The sequence below is a fragment of the Equus caballus genome, chromosome 5 (genome assembly GCF_041296265.1).
Source record: "Equus caballus isolate H_3958 breed thoroughbred chromosome 5, TB-T2T, whole genome shotgun sequence".
Classification (NCBI taxonomy): Eukaryota; Metazoa; Chordata; class Mammalia; order Perissodactyla; family Equidae; genus Equus; species Equus caballus.
Window position 1 is genome coordinate 104932992 of NC_091688.1, and position 22656 is coordinate 104955647.

A 22656-nucleotide genomic window follows, 5' to 3' on the forward strand; every position below is an offset into this window, starting at 1 on the left:
TTGAATAGTCCTACAATTCTAAATTCTATTTAGCTTTTAGATTTTTAATGTAATCTGTTTTTTCCCAAATTTTTAAAATTGTTTTGTTGATAATAGGAAAGCTGTGATTTTTGTTTATTAATCATGTATCAAGCTAACCTACTGAACTCTTTTATTATTTCTAACAGATGTTCAGTTGGTTCCCTTAAATTTGTGCATGTAAATAATCATATCATCTGCAATTAGTAACAGTCTTATCCCTTATTAACAGTCAAACCTCTTTTTGCTTTTTGTTGTCTTCTGATATATCTCAGGAGTGAAGGGGGAAGCTTGCTAAAATAATCAAGACTGTGTTAAATTTTATCAAATGCTTTACAGTTACCCATTAAGATGGTAATTTCATTGTTTCTTTTTAAATTGTTTAATGGAGTGAATTATATTTAAAAAATTTCATGATATGAACAATCCTTGCATTTCTGTGGCAAACCCTAATTATTGACATTGTTTTTAATATTATTAAGCTGCTTGTTTTGATACCCTAATATTTTGTTCAGTATTATTCTACCTATGTTCATAAAAGAATTTGACCTATTTTTTCTTTTTCCTTTTATCTACTTTTATTCATTTTTGTCATAAGGATTTTTCTAGGCTCATAAAACAAGCTGGTAAGTTTTATCTTTTTATATGATCTTGAAATTTTTATGTAATATAGGAAACAGTCAATCATTGAATGTTTATTAGGAATTGTAACAAAAAATTTTATGTTTAGTGCCTGTTTTAGAAGTTAGTTTATTTTAAGATTTCTCATCGTTTCAAGTTTATTACTTCCTACGTCAATGTTGGTATTTTTAATTTTACTTTTAAATCAGCTTTATTGAGGTATAACTTAAATACAATAAATTACAACCACTTTAAGTGTACAGGTTGGTGAGATTTGACAGATGAAAAAGCCCATGTAACCACTTGCCCAGCAAGATGCAGAACATCCGCATCTTCCCAAGGGGGCTCTTGCGACGCTCGCCATGAACTTCTCCGCCCCAAGCCCCAGGTGACCGCTGGTCTGCTTCCTGTCCCTGCAAGTCAGTTTCGCTTCTTCTGGAATTTCATGTGAATGGAGGCAGACTGTATGTGCCCTGGAGTCTTCTGTCCGGCACAGAGTTTTGGAGAATCAGTCATGCAGAAGCTTGTTTGTTTCTTTTAATTGCTGAGCAATATTCCAGTGTATGAATACATGATTTTTTATCCATTTTCCTGATGAAGATATTTGGAATATTTTCAGTTTGAAGCTATTATGACTGAAACTGCTATGAACTTTTATGGACAAGTGTTTTTGTGAGAAAAAATGTTTTATTTACCTTTAGAAACTAGTTACTTTTAGAATTGCTGGGACAAGTTATAGTGTATGTTTAACTTTATAAAAAGGCTGCCTGTTTCCCAAAGTACTCCCAACATTTTACACTCTCAACACCAATCCAGGAGAATTCCAGTTGCTCTAAATCCTTGATAAAACTTAGTTTTACCATCCATTTTAATTATGGTCATTTTAGTGGATATGTAGTAGTGTCTCATTGTGCCTTTAGTTTGTGTTTCCCTGATAACTAATGACCTTGAGCATCTTACAAGGTCATCATATACTTATGTACCTAGTGGCCACCCATACCCTTTCTTTTGTGATATGTCTGTTTAAATCTTTCGCCCATTTCTTAATTGAGCTATTTGTCTTTTGATCACTAAGTTGTAGGAGTTCTTTTCATATTCCAGATACAAGGTCTTTGCCAAATACAAGATTTGAAAATATTTTCTCCCACTCTGTATTTTAACACTTCATTTTATAAGTGATATCTTTGTAAGATCAGAAACCTTTCTTTTTTGTTTTTGTTTTTGTTTGAGGAAGATTAGCCCTGACCTAACTACTGCCAATCTTCCTCTCTTTGCTGAGGAAGACTGGCACTGAGCTAACATCCATGCCCATCCTCCTCTATTTTATACATTGGACTCCTACCACAGCATGGCTTTTGCCAAGCCGTGCCATGTCTGCACCCGGGATCAGAACCTGAGAACCCTGGGCCACTGAGAAGTGGAACGTGCCCACTTAACCGCTGCACCACCCGGCTGGCCCCAGAAAACATTCATTTTGATTAAGTCCAATTTGTTAATTTATTCTTAATAAGTAGACCTTTTTCTGTCATGTCTAAGAGATCTCTGTTTAGCTCAGTGTCACAATGGAACCTGCCATCCTGGTCTCCTTGCTCCTAAAGATGCACAGTTTACTCTCACCTCTGGGCAGCTGCCTGGAGTGTGGGAAACTCTCCCCCAGATCTTTGCAGAGTTTATTCGCCCATTTCAGGTAACATTCCCCTCAGTGCTGCCTCCTCAGGAAAGCTCTCCCCACTCCAAGTTTCTTTACTTTATTTTTCCTAGGTTTACTTCTAGAAATTTTATACTTTTAGCTCTTACGTTTAGGTCCGTGACCCATTTTGAGTTAATTTTCTCATATGGTATAAGGTAAGCATCTAAATTAACCTTTTTGCATGTGTATATCCAAGTGTCTTAGCACCATTTGCTGAAAACATTATTGAATTGTCTTTCCATGTTTGTCAAAAATTAATTAACCATAAATATAAGGGTATACTTCTGAACTCTAAATTCTGCTCCATTGATCTGTGTCTAACCTTACTCCTGTACCACATGGTCTTGATTCCTGCAGCTTTGTAGTAAATTCTGTGATTGGAAAGTATAAGTCCTCCAACTTTATTCTTCTTGTTCAAAATTGTTTTGGTTATTCAGGGTCCTTTGCATTTCCATATAAATTTTAGAATTAGCTTGTCAAGTTCTGAAAAATAAAAAGCCAGTTTGAGGATTTTTCTAGGAATTAAATTGAATCTGTCGATCACTTTAAGGAGAATTGCTCTCTTAACAATATTGAGTCTGCCAATCCATGGACATATGGCACTTTGGTTAGATCTTCTTTATGTTTTCAACAATGTTTTGTAGTTTGCAGTGTACAAGCTTGACGCATCTTTTGCTAAATATATTTTTAAGTATCTTGTTCTTTGTGATGCCCTTGTAAGTGTAATTGTTTTCTTAATTTCATTTTCAGATTGTTCACTGCTGGCGTAGAAACACGACTGTTTTTTGCATGTTTATCTGGTTTATGCTGAACTTGTTTATTAATTTTTTGTAGATTCCTCAGGATGCTGTACATACAGGGTCATGGCATTTGCAAACAAAGACAGTTTTACGACTTCTCTCTGAATCCGGATGCCTCTGATTTTATGTATCTGCGACGTAGGTATGTATTATCTATGTATTGCTGGTTGAGAACTCTAGTACAACGTTAAAATGTCAGAGCAGAAATTCTTGCCTTATGCTTGATCTTTAGAGGTGTGCACACCATTTTATACAACATCGATGACTTCTCCTTGTTTTAAGTAAATTCCTTAGGAGATAGGGGGCCTCCTCGAAAGTGAAAAATCTGACTTTGATTCCTTTCCCTTGTAAGGTTTCCAAAATTGTTTTTGAAACCTACCAACCACAGAAACTTACATTTGTCGACGTGCTTTCTCTGCCTGATCCAGCTTGACCTCCAGAAGCCATCTTAGCTTAGGCTTCACGAGAGGCTGAGAACGGGACCCTTCATCGGGTCCCCATCAGGCAAGAGGAAAAGAGGAAGCGAGTGGGCAGTGGCCTCAGGATTTCTCTCAGGGCCTCCTGGACAGGTGGCCATGCTCACCGACCAAAGGCCACGAGGCAGAAAAAGGGAACAAGGAGAGAGAAGGATGGTGCTGATGTGTTTTAAACTGACACAGAACTTCTATGGCTCTGAGAACAGCAGTTTAGCTAACCCCACGGTAAGTACTCAGTAAATGGTAGCTCCTGGGCTGGCCTCGTGGCCTAGTGGTTAAATTCAGTGCGCTCTGTTTTGGCAGCCTGGATTCAGTTCCTGGGTTCGGACCTACACTGCTCTGTTAGCAGCCATGCTGTGCTGGCAGCCCACATACTAAAAAATAGAGGAAGATTAGCACAGATGTTAGGTCTGGATGAATCTTCCTCAGAAAAACAGAAAGTTAGCTCCTGATATTAATATTCTTATTGCTATCATCATTAACCTTATCACTTCTATTACTATGTGTTCAGACTGTACTCTGTTCTCTCCAAAGGTGTTTGATCATTCCCATTTATCTAATGAAAAAACCCATTAGAATAAAAATCCATTATGAGTATCACCAGTAACAAAAATGTGCAAATCTGTTGACAGTTACGATGGCACGTCTCCTGTGCTCTGTTCCCCAGCCACAGATGCAACCAGTGACCGGAGAAGTACCACGTGTAGAAGCTGGGAAGGCTCAGCTGTGAGGGCTGGGTGACGCCCCCGAGCCCAGCTGTATGATGACAAAGTTGTCATTAGTTCCAGGAGCTCTGAGTCCCAAGTGCAAGGACCTTCTGCTGCGCCCAAGAGACAGGCAGTCACTCCTGTCAGCTGGAGGGAGGGTGGGCGGGGAGAGCCCCAGGAGCGGGCAGGAGGAGGGGTTTGTGTCCTGCTGGGTCCTGGGTCCTCTTCCCTGTGAAGAACCTCGGGAAGCCAGCTCTGAGAGTCCTTGCACAGCCTCCTCTGCGGCGACAAAGACCAGCTCGAGATGAGAGCGTTCCTGGGTGCGCTCTCTCTAATCCCCTGCCAGGCAGCTGCGGTTTACTGAAAGCGGGCTTGTGCAGCAGAGTCTGCCAGGGAGAGACTGGCACAAGAGAAACAGAGACAGCTAACTCTCAGGGGGTCGTCCTTGGCAAGAGCCACTATTGAGGCCTCACGCTACTTGTACTCGTGGCTGCCGAGAACGAGAGAGCCATCTGCAAACTGTGATTCATAAGCACTGTGTCCGTCTGCCATCCGCCCTGACATCGTAAAGCTCAAGCAGCAGCATTGTAATAAAGAGCGGAGGGCTGCAGCCTACCAATTAAAGGCATCTCATTTATTTCTCCAGCAGCTGAGGCTTTATTTATTAGTAAACAGCTGCATTGGTTACACTTTTTACTCAAAATGTGCCAACTGGCACTTTGGATGATCCATTAATCCTAGATAATCATCTGTGTGCTTCGTAGAATCTGGATACACAGGTCTGTACGTATAAGAAGGTTATTAAAAAGCTGGAGCCTGACCTTCCAGTCGGCTGGAGGGCGTGGCTGTGGGCGTGGGGCCGGGTGAGTCGATACGACATGAAGTGTGTGGATGTGAATGCTGTCTGGCCCAGTCTTTGGAAAGATTTTGCATGTGGCTCTATTTCTGCCTTTCCCCCAAGTCCATGTAGAGAAACGTGTGCATTAACTTTCTGCGGCTCAGCGCTGCCTGCGTTCCTGTCAGTCTCGGTGCTGGAGACTTGCAGAAGCTGATTTCTGGCTGACCTGTCTTTAACAGGGGCTGGAGGGAGCCGGGACGGGAGGCAAGGTGTGTTCCCTCACCATGTGAACTTCTGAAGGCCCTGCTAACCGGCCAGTGCTGTTGAGGTCAGAGTTCTATTCTGGCAAAAGTGGTGCCAGGAGACCCACCCCTATCACTTTATTTGAAAATGACTATGGTACGCATGGAAAAGATCCACTCTAACTCAGTTTTTGTTTGTTTCCTTAATAACTGGGAAAGCAGATTATTGAGAATAATTGCAAGGGAGAAGAGTGGCCTCTAGCAGAAGTTAAACATTTTGCTGGGCCACCTTGAGAGAACTGATTTGTTGAATATCAGCATAGATTCGTCTATATCCGCTGATTATAGCAGTAATATTTGTTCCATTGTTTTTTCATTCTGGTGGATTCACATTGAAATCAGTCAGTGGGAGAAATATTCTCATCTTTAGAAAGGGCTGGCCGTGCTTCTATTATGTTTTGTTTTTATTTTCTGGGAAGTAATTGTAAGAGCAATCTATGCAGAAAGGTACAAATGACTGACTTTGGCCTACTTTAAACTCAATTGAATTAGAAGCCCTCTATAATGTGACATTGCATTTATGGTTGCTTAAATTATGTGGCTGTGTGATGGTCACTGGAATATTATTTGCAGACTGATATTCTACTACAGTGCTTTTGAATTAACAGCTATTGATGAAAATGATCAGACTTTCATTTTCTCTTTGTTTTATATTTTTAGTTTTCACAGTGATAGCCATTGAGATGGGTATGCTATGAACTTGCATAATAATTGAGATTTCAAATTCAGTAAAAAAGTGAAAAGAGAATATGCAAAGAGGAGATAGTTGTAAAGGTCAACATGCAATTTATAAAATTTTGAATATTTACATCTCTCTTTTTTTTTAAGGAAGATTAGCCCTGAGCTAACATCTATGCCCATCTTCCTCTCCCTTTTTATTTTTTTTTCTCCTGAAAGCCCCAGTACATACTTGAAGATCCTAGTTGTAAGTCCTTCTAGCTCTTCCATGTGAGATGCTGCCACAGAATGCCTTGATGAGTGGTGTGTAGGTCCATGTCCAGGATCCGAACCCACGGACCCTGGGCCACTGAAGTGGAGTGGGTGAACTTAACCACTACGCCACCAGGCCAGCCCCTTGTAGACTGTTGTAACAAGATCATTGCAAGTTATGTGCGCTGATACCATGTCTAGTAATGGATGGATGATCATCAACTAGTGTACACACGTTCATTTGCTAGAAACTAGCCCACGTCAGGTGTGCTATGTTGTTTACGAAGTGGGTTCACAGTTGAAATGTGGGGTTTTGAGCCAGACTGTCTGGATCCACATTCCCATTCGACTGCTTTCTAGCTAAGGAGCCCTGGGTAAGCTACTCAACCATTCTAAACCTCAGTTTCTTTACTTTTGAAATCTGGCTAATCCCAGCCCCGTTTTGGAGGATTATTCCATGATTAAATGAGGTAATTCACATAAAGTGTTTAGCACAGTGTCCAGTACATATAAGCTATCAACAAATGTTAATTTTAAAGAGATGTGAATCTCTGCAGAAGAAATAAAGAATGCAACAGTGGCCTCTGTCTCTCTGAGGGCCCACACTTGTGACCGCAAGCCTCCTCCTTGATGACGCCTTTGACACCGTCGTGTGCTGGAGCTCGCCACTTTGTCTCCTCTCTGCCCAATTCCGTGTCCAACAAAGTCTGTGTTCAGGGACACAACGGCAGCTCAGAATCAGCCATGGCGGGATATCTACCCCACAGAAATCAGCAGTTTCTTTAAATCAGGGCTCTTCCACTCCCAGCTGGTGTTAAATATTTACCAGCTCATCTTCCCTACAGAGAACAAAGCCCAAACCTAGAGAATGAGTCCCTGCCCTAGAGCCACCATGTAGCCGGTTAACAAAATACCTGCAGGTGCATCAGTCAGGACGGGTCTGGACATCCTTACTCATGGCTGCATTATGCTCAACTTGCACACACAACTAACAAGTTTCATCGTTTGGTGTCTTATTTGACAGCACACAAGAAGCAGCAAGTTAAAAGAGGCAACGAAGATGTCAAGAATGAGACAGGCAGAGATCTGACCGACTTGAACATTCAAAGACACACACAGGCTGATGTTGTTTACCGTGGAAAGAGCCCTGCACAGCCTCGAGTCCTCTCCTCACAACATTGCACAACTCTTACGTTCACAATGAGTTCCTTTAATTATCAAGGAGATGATATGTGTACTTGTACAACACTTTCGCTTCCTCTGACATGTTAGTGTGAAATGTATTAGTGATAGTCTAGAAGTCAGAATATTAATGTTGAATGGGATCTTGGTGACCATCAAGCCCAGCAGATTTCAAGTCTTTTAGCCACAGGACAATATTTCAGACGGTCTATTATACAGAAGCCAGACAGTTGAGAGGGGGCAGCTCCCGTTGGGAACAGCGCTGACGTTTGGTAGTTGCGCCCTGTCACAGTGGGGCACGTCCCTGTGTGGATGTCCTCCGGCACTCGGAGCTCAGGCAGAGTCTCTGATAGAGAACACTTCCCCACTTCCACGGCTTGGAGGTGAGAACGTAGGTTTATTCAAATCAGCCTCGATGTATCAGGGAACCACGCTCAGCCCAACTCTTACTCTGAGGAAGGAACCACATGGGATGAGGTTCTTGGAGTTACAATGATGGCATTGAGGTTCAAATAGTAGTTTAAGCTAAAGATTGACAATATTGATACCTACCATTTATCTGTCACTTGCTATATGTCAGGCATTTAATCCTCAGGAATTCTATGTGATAATGACCATTTCACATTCCATTTTCAGATGAGCAATCCAGGGCTTGGGAAAGTTAAGAGACTTCCCTAAGCTCACCCAGCTGGTCAGTGGCCAACTGACTTCAAAACTTCTGTCCTGAACGCAATACTCATTTGTTTCCCGGATGTGCTGCATTACCAAAGTGCAGAGTCCTCGAACGTGAATTGCTGAGATGGACAGATCTAGAGGGACAGGGACTGCTGTCAACCCGGAGCACAGAACCAGGCTCCACGGTGCCCACAGAATGAGGAGCGTCGTCTGCTCTTTTGTCTTCTTCTCTGACCCTCCTTTTTGCTGAAAAAACGCTTGTTTTCATCTACTGCCCTTCAGGTCTGACAGGGCAGATGTGAGTATTTTTCATAAAATGCAGCAGCTTATCTCCCCTCTCGTCTCACCACTCGCTGATGATCCGTAAGGCCCTGAAAGCCATCCTGCCGGCAATATCGGTGCAATAAGCGAAGCCGCTTCCTAAACAGATGGGAATGGGGTTTCTTTGCCACTGGGTGAAATCGCTTTAAAAAGCATCAGCGTCAATGCAGAGGGCAAGTGAGCCGCTGCTGCTGGGAGCCCGGCCGCACGTAATTCTTGCCGCTTAAAAATCCAACATTGCATTTGCTTCATCACAGGACCTTGTCCAGCAGCTCATTTGAGTCTGTTAACTTAATTGTTCTTTATTCACAAATGGGTCGTTCTCTCTGGAAGCAGAGCAAAGCTCAAATGCCAGTTAAATACTTTGATAAATGCAATGCCCTCTTGCACTCTGCTACCTCCCAGAGCATGCTGTGACTGCGCGCACACACACATGGATGCTGAATAAAATGTGCTTATGCAACAGGGTCCTACCCAGGATTGGATTTTAGAGAGAGCAAGCCGGGAGAAAAGTGCTTGTCTTTACAAGTCAATCCTACTATAGTTACATACATTTCTTTTACGAATGGATGCCAGGCCTATGGTAGAGGTGCCCTTATTCTACAAAATGAGCTAATGTTTCAGCAAGAGAACAATGACAACCATCTTTGGCAAACCTTTGCCGGGAAGTTCTCCTTTAAAACCGAGTGTATTTCCCTCACGCAGTCGTTCTCCCCATTATTGTTATTCATCTCTCATAATTAAAAGAGAGAGATTCCCCATCGTCTTTGTGTATCTTGGCCTCCCTTTCTCCTCCCCCCAGCCCCCAACACACATACCCCGTCTTCTTAGGTGACATTCTCCTACTTCACCAAACCTGTAACTTTAACAGAGGGTGACAGGGTGACCTTGACGACAGATGTTCTCATGGCAACAGATGGCACTGGCAAACCCGAGAAGCTGCTGCACGCCGTCTCCGTGCCACCTGCGCCTGGTCGGATTGAGTCCATCAATTATCCAGCTGCCCCATTCCCTGCACAGCCAGTGGATGGATTGGCCCGGGAGGTTTGCTGTGTGCACAACAATAGGCAAGGGGCCAGTGAGGACGCCGGTGAGAGGCCCTTTCTCCTCTCTTCTGCCTCCCCCACCGCAACCCCCACCCCATCACTCATCTATTTAATGACTTCAGTGAGTCGAAGGGCTTAAACTGTGAGTTCACCAAATGACCTTTAAAGACAACCAGCCATGAGGGCGGCTCACATGAAAACAAACCGACGCTGCTGCTGCCTCTTACACAGCATATCTTTGCATTTTCCAGTGATTCTGCCACGTCAGAAGCCGCTCTGGGACAGACACTCAAGGTGTAATATGCTCTTTTCTTGTCCCACTTCCAATCTGGCTTCCCTTTCCACATCCTGACCCCACCTTTTCTCTTAATCTTGTGTTTTGTTTGTGCCCAGTTTGAAGAAATAAAGATGACTAGTGGGAGGAAAAGTAAATAATATTAATAATCATCATTGTAACAGCCATGACTTCCTAATCTGTTAGTACGTGAAGGAGGGACTTTGTTGAGAACCTACAGTTGCAATCCTTGAGCTTCTTACCAGACTCACTATGGAGAGAGTTCTTCCCATTTTACAGCTGAGGACATTGAGGCTCAGGAATGTTCAGGGACACCCCGGCTCTTGCGATTAGCAAACAGGAGAGCCAAGCTCTGAACAAGGTGAGTGGGCTTTCCACGGCAGGACCATGCTTCTAGCCACCTGGAGAATCCACGATCTGTGTGGCTGGAAACAGTCAACACTGGGAGATGGGTTTGGGCCCCAACTTGCTTTCTTAACACAGGCATCTGGCTTGCCTTCTGTGTTCCCAGCTACTATGATAATTATATAATTTATTAATAAAGCAGCATGCGATCTCCAGTAAGTGGGTCAAGCATAAGTGTAACCTTTTATTATTTTTCATTAGTACGACAGGGTGGTTGAAGTTGGAACAGTTTGGCCCTGCTCTACCCGAAGAAAGCTGGAGTATTGTATGAAATCATCAGTGGACCTTAATCCAGATGGTGGTGTCATTTCTAAGAAATAGCATATGCTAGCGATTATGATACTTAAATGTAATGGTTTTATATCTCTCCAGTGGGCAAAGAAATCGTACAACAGGCTTTAGTCTAGGAATTTTTTAATGTGCTTTAACCCTCCAAAATAGAGTATTTCCACAAAGAAATGCTGTTGATGGAGCTCAGTCTAATAATAAAGGAATGTAAATTTCTGCCTTGTTTCACGTAATAATATGACAGCATCTGGATTTACTACTCTCTGAGTCTGCTATTTTACATAATGTTGCTGAATTGGGGACTATTACATGCTTTTTTTGATTTTAGAAAAATTGTCTTAAAAGTTATTTACACTCATTTTATAACAAAGAGGGCAATATAACTAATTTTGTTCTTGGCATGATTAGGCATGAGTCGTTTCCTAAGAAATGAGTTTAATTAACCAGAGAAAGAGAGTTGTAATAAATCATGAAAGTGGACTGTTACTAAGTGGGGTTAAAAACGTCTTATTTAAAACTGCCAGCAAATAAATCACAAACCCTAAGTTATGTGTTAAAGGAAGGAATTTTTCTGATTTTGAAAATTTCTGACAAAAGAGAAGAAAGAAGAAAAAAATGTGTGGCAAGAGAAGTAGGTTAAATTAGTTGGAATACTTAAGAAAATAATTGCAGTAGGGAGACCATTACGCTAATTCAAGTTCTACCAGTTAGCCATATGACTTTGGAAACTCATCTAATTTCTCTGTACTTTGTTTCTTTCCTTGTACACTAAAGAGACTTAACCCAATCATTCTTGATCAGGGAGTTTGGCTGCCACTAATGTTGTTCTAAAATAACACCAGGTCTCTCCCATTCCAAGTGCATAGTAGAAGTACAATCTTCCACCACTTTGAAGTTAAAGGTGGACGTGTGACTTGCTTCAGGCATGGGGAGTGAGAGTGATGCAAGGGATATGAGAAGTAATGCATGGGATTGAGAAGTGATGCATGGGATTGAGAAGTGGTGCATGGGATTGAGAAGTGATGCTTCCTTTCAGGAATTAGAGCCAGTGGGCCAACTGCCCGCACCTCAATCCCACCACTGTTATTGTCATATTAGGATGTATGGAGATGAAGCCTCAGTCAATATAGATCTCTGAGTGACCAGGATGATTAATTTCCCTGCTAACCTATACTTTCTGGGTGACATGAGCATGAGACAAACTTTGGTAAAGTGAAGCCATTGAGGTTTGTGTGGTTGTATTTGTCACTGTAGCATAACTAGCCCATCCTATATAACAGATGGGTGGATATCAGATTCATCTAGGGAGATTTTGCAGTAAATATAAGCCAGTGCCCATTCCAGAACTACTGCATCTGAATCTTCTTTTGGGAACTTCAGCTTTATGTGTTTGTAGGAAGCTTCTCTGATGACTCTGATGGATACTCCTGCTTAGGAAACATGAGAGAGTCCATGTACAAGTGGGCCATGAGCAACAAAAGCTTTGGTATAGACTTTAACACATGTTAACCTAATGGTTAAGAATAATAAAATCTTACAACTCCATGTTGCATTTCTGTTTACACAAGCATCTTTCTACTGTTTATCTTACTTGGTAGTTACAACATTAGTAGATTGTGAAGTGTGGCCATAACATCCATCAATGTATGGAGCATTTGAACCATTAATCTGATTGACTGAATAGTGCGTTCCCAGTGTGCATCCCCTCAAAGCTACCTGCTTAATCGGTGAAGAACTTTACAATAAGGGCAGATCTTTCTCCTTCAAGGGTCTCAGAAGAGCTGCATTTTCCTGTCTGTAAATTTCTCTCCACGGGCAACTGAAGCTTCCTGGCCAGGATCACACTGTTTAAAATATTTTGAGTTTTGTTGGAAAATATGTAGTTCCTATTTCTGGATTTTTCTATACTTATTTTGGGAACCTTCATATTTCTTTCACCCCTAAGGTGTGTGAGAAAGTGTCGTATTTAAAACTGACCTATAGAGCAAATGCCATTAGCATATTTGATCTTCAATACCACACTGAGTGCTCCTGAATTTAACCCTGGCTTGCAAACCGAATGCTAAGTTTAACGTAATCTCAAACTAAAACATAACAGCTGGCTCTTTCCTTTTGATAAATTCTTATGTAGTTATTACTGTTTATGTGGGAGGATTATGTACACTTATCCACGTGTGCTGTAAGTAATGCCTAGACATAGCAGATCCCGCCTTTAATACTATCATTAGGGTGCAGATCCCAGGGCGAAACTCTTTGCATCGACATCTTGGCTCCTTCACCTCCTGGCATGTCTCCACTGATAGATCATTTGACTTCCTTAATTCTCACTTTCCACAGTATAAAAATGGTCATACTAATAGGGCCAACCTTATAAAATTGTTGGCAAAATTAAATGAGATAAGCCAGTAGAGAGTTTAGCAAAGAAAAAAAGAGAAAACAGAGAGAGAGAAGAAGAAGGGAAGGAGGGAGGGAGAAGGAAGAAAGGAAAAAGAAAATGAAGAAAAAGGATCTGAAAAATTAATTGAGGGGATAAAATAACTTTGGGAAAAACTGGGTTAAAATAGACTAACAAATCTTAGCAAGCGACTTCTCAGAGCCTTTAATGTGCAGTATTCATTGTGAGTCTATAAAACCTTGTGAGCATAGCCAGGGGTGGGCAAACAAAGGCTCAAGGAAGACTTTCTGGAGGAGATGATACCTGAGCTGTACCTTTAAGGAAAAAGAAGTGAGAGCCAGAGAGAGTATGGAGGAGGGAGCTGGGTAGAGTATGGGGCCGAGAGGACGTGTCATGCATGGAGAGGGCAGGGTGAGGCCCATCAGTGCAGAACGTTCAATGGCTGTGGGGAGCGCACGATGTGAGCTAGTGAGGCCTAGGCCGAGAGAGCGAGAAGTTGGCAAGGACTAGGTTTTAAAGAGCCTTGTTTGGCAGGATAAGAATTTGAAATTTTTGCTTTGTTGGCAATGGGGGAATGTGTCATTGGGACCCCAGGAGGAAACAGATGGAAAGATGTGATTGAGGAAATTGTAATGAAGGGACAGTTTACAGAAGCATGGGCAGGGTTAGAGACACTAACAAGGCCTGGTGGAACATCCTAGGGTCAGCAACAGAGAGGGACAAGAGCACCAACAGCACCGAGCTTCAGACAAAGGGTGGACGGCCCTCCCAGATCCCTCAGAGAGCTCCAGCTGCAGCCCTCAATGGGGGAGAAGTCTTCGGTGGTGGCTCCATAGGCCTTCAGGAGAGGAGCGAACCGCTGCCCTCTGCGGCCTGGTGAGGACGGAGCGGGAGAACCAGCCCACCTCCTCCCAGCCTCCAGCGACAGAGCACAGGGCAGAGAGCATGTCTGCTGGCAAACAGAAGGTCCAGCACAGCAAGAAGAGAAGTAACGTGGTCTGACCTGAATTTTAGGTGAGTCTCCCAAGCAACTACGAGGAAAATGGATTGTGGAAAACAGGAGACTAGAAAGTAAGACCTACACTCACGTCCACACAGAGACAATGAACGTCTGGGATGGAGACATTCTGTGAGAGACTGAAAGGGAAGGACAGATTTACAGGAACATTGGGACATCAAAGTTTGTGACTGGCTATGGTCAGTGAAGAAGAGAGATGCCTCGAGGTCGGTTCCCAGGTTCCTAGCTTGGATGGTAAAGGGTGAAGCGATGTGAATAACTAACACAGTAAACGCAGGAGGAGAGGTGAGTCTGGGGGGCTTGAGGAATTCCATGTTGAATCTGGAGTTTGAGAGGCCTGAGGAATGTTCGTGCTGTGATTTGTCACTGGTGTTTCCATACAGGTTTCTCACTCCGAGTGAGAACACCAGGCGCAGGATGCAGATCTGCTGGTCACCAGACTCTACAGTGACCTGAACTGTGAAAGTGGATGACATCCCAGGAGGCAGAGCGATGGTGGAGTGAGTCGAGAACACCAGCATTTGACGTCTGAGTCCCTCTGTCCTGCTCTCGGGGACCCAGACACACACTCAGCTCTCAGCTCTTCATCACCCATCACCTAAATATCCAGCAAGAGATTCTCCTTAAAGTGATGGTGTTGGTCTGTTCCAGGAAGTGACAGAGAGTTTATTTTCTGGGTCTCTGGGCCTGTCAAGGTCTCCTGTCGAGACAGAATGTATCTTTATTGTAGATTTACTGCCCTTTGAAAACTGAACTGATGATTTTGTACAGACCCAGGTTGCCTAAATGAGACAAATACTACATAAACACGGCCTCTTTGTTTGTTAGTTCCTAAGCCACATGCGTTTTCAAAGCACACCTCTCACAAGTCCCGATTGCACAGACTAGCTGCGTGGAGCCCCCGAAAGGGGCCATCGGGCTCCACTTCTCTCCCTCCCCACTCCCGGTCTCCCCATGCTAACAGCAGCTCTTCCCATCCTCCGGCCCGGACAGTGTCCCCACGGGACACACGCAAGCAATTATGGTAACAGCAGCCACAGGCTGGGTAACCTGTGCAAGCACAGCTTCCTCAGAATCTTGCTTCAGATGATGGAAAATGAGCAGTCTCTCATGGACACAATCATATATGATAGATACATTATTGACAGATAGATGATTGATAGGTGATAGATTGGTAGATGATAGATTAATAGATGATAGATGATAGGTAGTTAGAGATGGATGATAGATGATAAACAGATAGGTAGATGCAGTTAGAGACTGATGTATATGTATATATCACTCACAGATGTCTACACAGATGCACACGAGATCACATGGATGCATGTGCACGTGTATGCACATACAAGCTAGTATGTGGTTGCACAGATGTGCATGTGTTCACATGTACATGAGTGTGGACATGTGTGTATGTATCATGTATGCATGTGAGTGTGTGCTGGTGCCTTTGAAAACAAGAGAAGAGGAAAAATGTCCCTGTCCTCCCACAACAAAGAGAAGACAGTAAAGGGTTAAAGCAATCACTTTGGAAACCGTTTTCCAAAAAAGCTGCACCCTGAATTAATTTTGGCTGGTAATCTATGTCGGGTTAAATAACTCCTCATTATTCTGTAACACAGCTGAGGCATCTCCAAATGTTTATCTTGCTTTGCACCCCGTGCCTTCTGGTGCGCTCGAGCGCCAGCACTCCTGGCTCCTGCTGGACTTCATTCTCACTATTTTTGGACTGGAGCTGCTGGTTCCAGGTGATTTAATAAATTGCTTTTTTTTTTTTTGGTGTTCCTTTTAACTTACCCATCTGCTCAACACATGCGTAACTTGCAATCTGTCGGCAGTTTACAGAAAGACAAACTGTCAGAGCCGCGTGCATTTGACAACTCTGCTCCCAATTAGATTAGTGGTAATTTTAACAGATTTCAGGGCAGTGGAGAAGGGGATGGCATGTTATTAAAGCAACGCTTCTGACAGACCCGGGCACATATGATTTCAATGTAAATTATTGTAAATGCTTTAATTAAAACTAGAGGAAGATTTACCCTTTTAAACGGTAAGTGATGGCAAGACAAATTTAAGAGGAAAGAGACTGACGGAGTTTTGTAGCTGGTTTATGTTCTGTGAGGCAGTGCAGCAGTTGAGACGTCCGTGATCCACGGCAGTGACGTGGGGCCGAGTTAATTATGCATCGCTTCCTCTCTGTGGCAGATGTGACTCAACCCACGAGTACAGGATCCAGAGCCTGGAACTCTCTGTGAAAATCTCAGCTCAGGCTTCTTTTGGAGCCATGAGGAAATTGCCAGAATCTGTTTAGCATGTTAAATATACGCATAAGAAAAAAATCTTGTTTTTGGCTCTTTGTTTCTTGTGTGTTTCACTGCAGCTGCTTCTCTCCTCATCTGAAGCCAGCACCGCAGCCTCCGTATTCCCACCCGACTTCCAGTCTAACGCCCTGAAGCACAGACACCGATGTGCACCACTTGCTCGGTGAGGCAAACCTGGGAATCACGCACCTCCGGTCGCTGCACAGGAACCCTTCTCACTGGAAGGTGCCCTGTGTATAATTTAAATGGGCCACAACAGTCACAAGTCACCATGCAGAGCATCGCTGACAGGATGCTGGTGTCCTGGAAGGAGGCCCTAGAGAACCAAGGACACACAAGGGTGGAGAGAGTCCTCTGAGGGAGCTGACAACACGCGTGATTGATTCAGCCATAAATCTGACCATTGGTTCAACGCCTTCCATTTGTTCTTAGACAACACTGGGCGTTCTATTATTGAAATCACCAATACATTAATTAAGGTTTGATATTCTCTGAACATAATTGCATAGAATTCTTTTACATGCACGTTTCTTAGTCACTTGGGAAGGGTGCACCATTTTATACATGGGCCTTTGAGTTGAGAGGTGTCTGCCCTTGTAGAATTATTGAAAAGACTGGAAGGTTCTTGCTACCCTACATGTAGCTAAGGCTTCCTTAGTTTTTCAAATTGTTTTTAAGTAGGTTGTTGCCTCACGTCTTTAAGGGCATCTTTGAGGCACATTGTTGCCACACTTGAATTGGGTTGCACCTGGCTGGGCTGGATCCTGATTAAACGTCTGCAGCAAGCTGAACTTTACCTTATTCTCTGTTAATGACACGTGAGAAGGGCATGCCTTCACATTTCCAGGGGAAGAAGTTAGTAGCAGGCTTTCTGAAGACTCCGCACCATGCGTTTGGAGGATGGTTTGACGTGTGTGTGTTGGATCGGGCAGAGATGGCATCTTGAGAGTGATGGAAGCTGCTAGAATGCTGAGTCAAGTTCAATAAACAGCAAACTTCCCCACTAACCGCACCCCACTAAGCCCTCTGGAGCCTTTCTCCGAATTTCAGACTCTTTCTTAAACAAGAGTTTTTTCTTCCTTTTGTTTTCATTTTTGATTTCCTTTTTGTAACAGAAGAAAGAACATAGTCTTTGAAATCCACCAGCTTCTGATAGGAATTTATCAGGAGCCCCTCAGTGAATCACCTCCAGCAACCACTATCATCTTTCCGAGCATTGGGTTTTTAGTCTGTGGGCGTAATAACCAGCAGCTACATTTCAGAAATCTGGGCGTTAGATCAGATAATGCACTGTGGGCGTCTGGCGTACAGTTAGTGCATCACACATACAAGTGCCCTGCGGCCCTCTCCTCTGGTTTTACTGAGGCTTTCACACTATTGTGTGTTGTGTGTCTGCTTTTCCTTGTGATGAAGAAGTGCAGAGTGGAACGGGAGCTCATTCTTCCCCTCTTCCAGGCGGGAATCACAGCCCAGAGGGTTTATCCTCTCAGGCTACAGATATATAACTCAAGGCCAATACGAACTCAAAAGCAATATGAACTTGAATATAGTGCAACTGACCTGTTGTTTCCCCCCGTATCCCTGGTGTACTAAGGAACTTTGGGTATAAAAAATTCCATATTTTTCGAGCCAGCCCTGACAGCCTTGTGGTTAAAGTTCAGCGTGCTCTGCTTTGGCAGTCTGGGTTCAGTGTTCGGTCGTAGAACCACACCACTCATCTGTCAGTAGCCATGCTGTGGCAGGGCTCACATAGAAGAATGAGAAGTACTCACAACTAGAATGTATGACTATGTACAAGGGCTTTGGGAGAAAAGAAAAAAAAGAGAGGAAGATTGGCAATAGGTGGTAGCTCAGAGTGAATCATTCTTAGCAAAAAAAACCACAAAAAACCCTAATTAAAAACAAAAACCCCATATTTTTAATTTGTCTGATCCTTTAATCTGCTCTGAGCTGCATCCTGCCTCAGTCTCAGTTGCTGGGCTTGCTCCTCATCCAGGGTGGTCCCCTGAGAGCCTAACACTATCTGGAATATTCGGGACAAGCATCCTGGTCTTCAGTCCACCTTAGTCACCTTGAAGGCTTAGAGTCCTGGACTATGAGGTCCTCCACAGTCACAGAGCTCTGTCACTGTTATCCGAAAGTTGGTCATGGGTCTTGGCTCATGTGAGCACAGAGATGCCTCGTGCCCCCTTCCCTCTGAGATATGTACATCTCCCAGCTGTCATGAGAGAGGAACGCAGATCCTGGTCCCGTTTCCTGGAGAACCCAGAACTCAGGGGCCTCATCTGACAGCTTTGGATTCTGGGGCTCCAAATCTCCCCCCAGCTCTTCACCTACTAAGTTCTTTAACTCAGGATCCCAGGCCTTAGTTAAAAGTAATAGTTGTAATGAAGTATCTTACTTCTTCCCTGAGGACTGGGAAAGTGTCAGGTTGCCTGCTGGACTAGCTGAGAGGAACAGCCGTGAGTCCTGCTTTGTCTTTCTGATTCTTCTGCAGGGGGGGAGAAGGAAACAAAAATACAAGATTCAGTAATCACCTCATCCCCTGTGGATGGCAGCAAGGACTTGGGAGAAACCCTTTTATGTATGGTAAAGATGGACCTTTAAATGTCACTAAATGGAATATGATATAAAACCCTTATGGACTTCCGTAAAGTCAAGAATGAGAATGCTGAGTATTAAAATTCCTCGGTGTCTGAGTAAAGTAATTTCACATTTCTTGAGCACTATATCCTAGTAGCTAAGAACACAGACTCTTCCCCTGGTTCAAGTTCAACCACTTACAAGCTGTGTAACATTTGGTAAGTTTCCTTATTGGCAAAATTGATGTGATAACTAGTACCTGCATGAATGACTGGCTTGAGGATTAAATGAGTTAACATACCCAGGCGCTTGGCGCATGGTAAGACCCAACAATCTAGCTGGCGTCCACGATGAGTTGGAAGACCTGAGCTGTGGATCCTGCCCTGGCCTGTCAGCAGAGCCCGCATCCTGGGCATGTGATCAGTGCAGGCACACAGTGCTCCACAATCAGAAGGGCCCCTTGCTTGGAGTTTAACGCTTTGTGGTCACCTTCTTGAAATCCTTAATAATTTATCTCTGAATTTGTGTTTTAAGTTAAGTCTGGTGGACAAGGGAGCATGTGCCCTGGGCTTAGAGCATCAGATCGCACGTGACCCCACTTCCAACCACCTCCTAAGATGGGTTCTTGGCCACATATTACCCACACCCATGGCACCCTGAACACGCCCATCTTTCCCCTCCTCCCTGCCCTCACCCCAGGTCACCTTCTGCTCTCACCAGGACCTGGATGTGGATGAAGAGGTTGGGTTGTGCCCCTCGTGGCATCGTGGGCAGGGCATAGCCCTCCCTAGGCTGGCACTGTCTCACTGTATTTGCAAGAAGACTCTTCAGTGGTGAGCCTACTCTAAATCCAGGTACTGAACACGTCCCAGAAGGGAAGTTGCACCTCCTCGGGGGTCACATTTCCATGATGGGTTGGAGCAGTGGACATTTAGCTGGCTGGCAGGAGGTGGGGCCAAACTACAGGTGGGCCCCCTGGCCCCTGGGAGGGTGTGTACTCACCCTGAGTGACACTGTGCTGGGGGGAGTGCAGCATTAACCAGCAAACATTAGGGCAGACTGAGGACACAGAAGAAAGCAAGACTTTACTATTTAGTACCTTTAATGGTACTCCTTTTCTGCTTTTTTGAACAAGGGACCCAATATTTCCATTTTGTACGGAGCCCACTAATTATGCAGCTGACCCTGCTTGTCAACCGTGTGCTTTGGGCAAATCATCTAACCTTTCTGAGCATTGTTTTCCTTGCATGTGAAATGAAGATAAATTAGATTTTCCCTCCCTAGTCATAGGGTTTTTTATGAGGAGGACATGAAATAAATGTGAAAATGTTTGCAATTTGTAAAATGCATTCAGATATGAAGTATCGTTATTATTTTCATTATAAGGCAGTATAATGCATTTATTTCATTTTATAGTTTTACACCTCCACTGAGATTAGAAAAGTGATGGAACTAAAATATATTGTATTTAGAATTTTTAGAGTTCAAAGAGCATCATCATATCTTTTGCAATAATAGGCTACAAAATTTGGAAAACGAGTCATGGTTCTAATTTGTTCTTTTTTGAATATGGAAAATGGAAATTAGAGGGAAAACGTACTTTCATAAATGGGAAGAGTGATCTGAGGCTCCCACTAAGTGGTGCAGCTTCTCCACAGATTTCTCTGAAGCTGCTCATTCTATTCCATGTTTCTGCTCTGTAGCCTTCTCATTATTACCACTGTATCACATTCCATGGAAGTTCTGGGCAAAATGAACTCAAATGTATATCTCAGAAAGTAAATAGAAACAGCTGTTAAAACACAAGCCCTTCCCCCCATATATGGCATATAAGATGATTATGAAAAACATGGAATTATTTTTTGGAAATGGTCACCTATTACACAAAACAATATTTTTTATTTAAATGAAAGAATAAGGGATGCTTCAAGCAAAACAAAAAACTCAAGGAAAACCATTCAACAGTCAGATGTGAGGGCTGTGTAGCAAAGACAATTTACCACCCTTTCAAGAATGGTTGCTCTTACTCTTTTAACCAAAATAGAATTGTATTATATATAGCATTTTCAGCTTTTTTCGCTGATGTCATAATACATCAATATGTGATACTAAATACTCTCACAACATAATTTTTAAAGGTTGCAATGTGGTTGGTTATACAGATGTGCACACGTGGTTGGTTATGCAGATGTGCACCAATGCACTTAACCAACCCCCTGCTGTAGTTGCCTTCTTTTTATTTGATTATTATTATTTTTGTGATTATAAAAAGCACTACAATCAACATTCTAGTATACGCACCTGTGTGCATACCTCTAGTTATTTCTTATGCATGTGGTCCCAGGGGTGGAATTTCTAGGTAAACAATATGGGCAATTTTTAAAGATTTTTCTAAATTTTTGCGTGCAGAAATGTTGTGCTAATTTATACTAACTTCAGCAGCATATGATTATATGCGCCTAGTTACTTTAAATTACGATGTGTTTTGTTTTTGTTTTAAATAGCATTATGTCAGTGGTCTCTCTTCCTTGTGTTTTATTCTCAAAAATTGTTGGAAGGCAAGCCATGGAATGTGAGCTTTCAGTCAGTCTCCAACGGTAAGAGTTATGTTCTCTCATAAATAGCAAGCGAATCCATAACCTGGAGACAACTCTTCAACATTTTCCTTCTAGATGTGCCAGGGGACCCTCTCCACAGAATGAAGCATCATCCAACATGTTTAAATATTTCCATGAAAAAGCATATGTGGCACAGTACGAAAGAAATGTTTCTAAGTAAAGGCATTTAACAAACTGTTATAGGCTGAATTGTGTCCCCCTAAAATGTGGATGCTGGAGTCCTAACCCCCAGCAACTCAGAATGTGACATGATTTGGAGATAGTGCCTTTACAGAGGGAATCAAGTTAAAATGAGGCCATTTAGAGTGGGTCCTGATCCAATATGACTGGTGTCCTTACAAAAAGGAGAATCTGGAGACAGAGGCACAGGGAAGATGTTGTGAAGACTCAGAGAGAAGATGGCCACTGACAAGGCAAAGAGAGAGGCCTGGGACGCACCCTCCCTCCAGCCTCAGGAGGAGCCCACTATCCCCATGCTTCCATCTCAGACTTCCCGCCTGCAGAACTCTGAGAGGTAAATTTCTGTTCTGTAAGCCACTCAGTTGGTGATGTTTCATTGCAAAAGTCCTAGCAAATAATACACACAACAAGTTTAACTTTATTGAAGAGGTGAAAATTGTCTCAGGTCTTAAACATATCATTGTTTGCATCAGACTTTTAAAATAAATTATTATTTTCCCTCTGAACATTTTCCCCGTGGAGTTTTCCTTGATTCTAAGGCACTCCATCTTTCTTTCATTTTCATTGTCTCTGAAATTGGAGTATCTTCCAAGTGATGCTAATTCATTGTTCATTTGGATGCACCTTTGTATTCTTTTATATTGACCCATAAATTGAGTGCATCTTACAATTAACAGCATCTTAAGCTCAGTGAAATCCAATATGTATGTATGTATATGTGGATATCAATTCATTTTAAATCATCAGCACTGATGGAGCATTTTCTACATGTCAGGCATCAAACTAGACACTAGATGTACAGTGAAGGAAGGACACACACTCACTAGGGGATGAGGCAAGAGAAAGGAGAGAGATTAGCAGAGCCAACAACAAAGCGAACAACTTGAATGTGATTGCGGTGCCTGCCTGGTGCCGTACGGGGCATAGAGAGTGGAGCCACTAATGTTAGA

The 22656-nt window shown here is 43.0% G+C and overlaps 1 long non-coding RNA gene across 2 annotated transcripts; it reads left to right on the forward strand.

Moving 5' to 3' along the window:
- The first annotated feature begins 4840 nt into the window (after window positions 1-4840).
- Window positions 4841-10824, forward strand: LOC111773642 (uncharacterized). 2 transcript variants are annotated; one of them, XR_011438935.1, is made up of 2 exons: window positions 4841-5091; window positions 8201-10824. It is a non-coding gene; the product is annotated as an uncharacterized lncRNA (long non-coding RNA). The 2 variants fall into 2 exon arrangements; XR_011438934.1 differs by having other exon boundaries at window positions 4908-5091; window positions 7407-10824.
- Window positions 10825-22656: the final 11832 nt, after the last annotated feature.